The sequence below is a fragment of the Thermobia domestica genome, chromosome 10 (assembly GCF_964235325.1).
Source record: "Thermobia domestica chromosome 10, izTheDome1.hap1.1, whole genome shotgun sequence".
NCBI classification, from domain to species: domain Eukaryota; kingdom Metazoa; phylum Arthropoda; class Insecta; order Zygentoma; family Lepismatidae; genus Thermobia; species Thermobia domestica.
Window position 1 is genome coordinate 105,519,117 of NC_137463.1, and position 3,435 is coordinate 105,522,551.

A 3,435-nucleotide genomic window follows, 5' to 3' on the forward strand; every position below is an offset into this window, starting at 1 on the left:
GTAACTAAAGAGGCTTTCCAGTGGTTTTCAGACATTATGTAAATAGAAATGCAATCTTGTAGGCTTCACACTTCACTGCATTTGAACATTTAGATAGCCGATATGTCGAGTCAAAATCGTAATAAAACGCACCGCCTCTGATTGTTCCCACTTCGAACACATTTCCCTGTTATAGTCAGGGGTAAAAGCGAGGGGGAACGCGGGGGACACAGTTCCTCACCTCGAGAAACATGTACGGCGTCTCCCAGACTCTAAAATGGTACAATGGGCAAAGATAGGCAGGAGGAACGGCGTGGAGTGATGTCGCTACCTACCGTCCCCCCACCTTTTCAGGTCCACTTTTACCCCTGGTTATAGTATATGTTCCACATGTTCCTACTGAGCAATAAACATTTGCAGAAGCTTCTTCCAATTAATGTGGACACAAAGCAGGATATAGGGTCAAATTCGTGCACAGACGATGGCGATACTTTGTTCTAGATGATAAAAATTATGAATATTTACTGCACAAACCATAGGCTTAACATGTCCACAAAGCTAGAAATTGAACAGCGTTAGGTCCGGTGATCGGGCAGCAATTCAACTGCCTCTCGTCGATCAACCCATGTTTTAAGGAATTGTTCAAGTAGTGACGCACCACGAATCCATAATGAAGAAAGCGCCATGGTGTTGAAAAAACTGCGAGAATGTACCATCCTCGGGCATCGCAACTCGCAATATCTATCCCTGTACGAGCGTGAGGTATTATTCCGTAGTTAATTTTATGGAATGAAAAGTGACTGATTAGACGTATTCCTCATTTATCTGCCAACACCATAATTAATTTTCTTTGCGCTGGTCATGTTGGAGGGGTCTTGCACGCGGGGTTGTCAGGTGACCAATTGTGCATGTTCTGCCTATTAACCTTCCCATTTACGTAGAGGTCAGCTTCATCTGAAAAGAGTATTTGCATAAAAATGTTAGAGTTTAACCATAATTACTCGATAACTCGGTCATAAAACTGCACTTGGCGACCAAGATCGTTCTCGTGGAGATGTTGCTTCATTTGCACCTTGTACGGATGCACTTATACACGCGCAGACCCTATGACTCAACCCACATTGCATTAATAAATGACGTGTGCTCCTTTGGGGCCACATCGAGAAGGAAGTCAGCACTGCCGTAGGCGTTGCTTCATCTGTAGCTGTCTACGATCGTCCGCTACGACGTATGTCCACGAATGTGCCCGTCTCCTCAAATTTAGTTAATTACTGTGACACTGCAACATGTAACACAGTCACAATGTGGATGATTCTGTTTGCAATCGGTAACCACTGCACAGGCACTCCTCCCGCCCCACAGTTTGAATATTTCGATACATTCCTCACGTTCTAACGGTATGGTTTTACATGGACTGCAACTGATTATTGTACCCCATTATTGCTGGAGAAGAAAACCGATGTCCGAATCTTCATTTGGAGAAACCAAAGTTCTATTGGAATGCTGAGGATTGCAATTCTTAATTTCTAGACTTCAAGGTGCGTAAATTATATCTAGGTATATTCTGTGTTTAATGTTATAATTACTATTACTATTATTGGGTTTAGAATCAATCAAGTACTTCATGATATTTTAGAGGGATCAAGATGGCTGCCAGATAGATAAATATTTGAGCGTCAGGCCCTTATTTCTTTTCAATTTTATATTTAATCAATGTCTATTTTTCCCCCTCATTATTCCACCAAATCGTATTCCAAGATCATCAATTTTCAATACTCATTTGTGACTGTCAGCATACACAGCATAACCGTAGGACGTAAAACAAAGATTTATTTTTATTTTTCGTATTCATGTCTTTTCTTCATAGCTGTGAAAAATAACGCCTTCAACATCATAAATTTGTATGCTACTTGCCTGCATTCGAGCACAGTAATCAACTATTTGGAAGAGCGTTCACCTCTGGTGCTTGGGGTCCCGGGTTCGATCCCAGTCCTCGCCAAGTGAACTTTGTGGTGGACAAACACCGTGTGTTCTCGGGGTTGTCCCGTTTCCTCCCACTTTCTTCATTCCACCATTTCATTCATTACTCATCATCACCGTCTCCTTTAGCATACCCGGCAAAATCGTGGAACGTAAAACTCAAAGATTTCATTTCATATAAACTTTGGTGCAAAGTAACCCCATAGATGAAGATATTTTGCACCACATACAAAAAAGCATGTTCAACATACTAACATAATGTTTGTCTGCAATGTTTTCTCTCCTGTATTTATACATTTCACTTTTTACACAAAACTGCATGCAGTCTACAAATATTGATGTTGGAATTATGGTACCGGTATCAGTACTTAGTATGAATTATCGATATTTGTAAAGAAAATTATGTATTTTCTGGTACCGAAATAGGAGCCACATTCTGATAGTTTAGCATGACCCACAAAAATGGCAACTGAAAAACAGAAAAAATCTCCGTGAACAGATTTGCCTTGGCTGCTCTTTATATCCAAGAATATCATCTCAACCGTAATCAGTGGAAGATTTACGGGATTTGGGGCTTTCAGGCTGAAACCCACCCAAATTGCAGGATTTCTTTTTTAAAAAATCTAATTTAGTCATTCCTATGCGTATGCCCGTCAAGCCCTTCAAAAAAAAGTCTAGTGATTTCTAAATAAACGAAGTATTTCTGTGTGAAGTCCCTCTCAAACTATTCTTCTGAATCCGCCGCTGTTCGTAATTTATTTTCCAACAAGAAATCCATTTCGACATCTATCTAAAGAGGAAATTTTCCTAAAGTTAGACGGGAGGAGGTGCCAGTAGTAAGAATTTCCCATTTAAGGGATTACGTTGACCCGGTGCAAAGTAACCACGATTTGAGGCTCAAAACAGCCTTCTCCCAGTGTTATTTTTTCTATGACTTTACAATGTTTCACACTTCAGTTTCAACTATTGCTTGGAAGTCCCATCATACACAGTAGAATTCTACGAAACCGACTTAACTTTGACGGAAATTCTTGTAGGTGATATCTTCCAAATTTTGTCTGCATTTACAGTGAGTGCTTTCCATACCTCTACAACAACAAACCCTTCAGGTGATTAGAACTGATGTTAACCGCCAACATTATAGCCAAAATTCAGTTAGATGTTCTATCTTACGGTGGCAGTTGAAACTTTCTCTTTACAGTTCATGGGTTTACCGACGGAAGACTGTGTAACTTTTTTCGTATTTTGTGCGAAGTTAACCCTGAAGTGCAAAGTATGAATCTTAAGGTACTTACAGATTACCTAGGTAGTTAGCAATTTTCACATTCTTTTTTAAGGTGGTAACAGTTTGAGCCAAGGGATGTGCGATATTTCGATCGAACGATTAATATTTTCAAATATCAAACTATCGATATCGAAATTTTTGACCGATATATCGATGTTTTTGATATTGCTGGATTTTTTATATTTCGAACA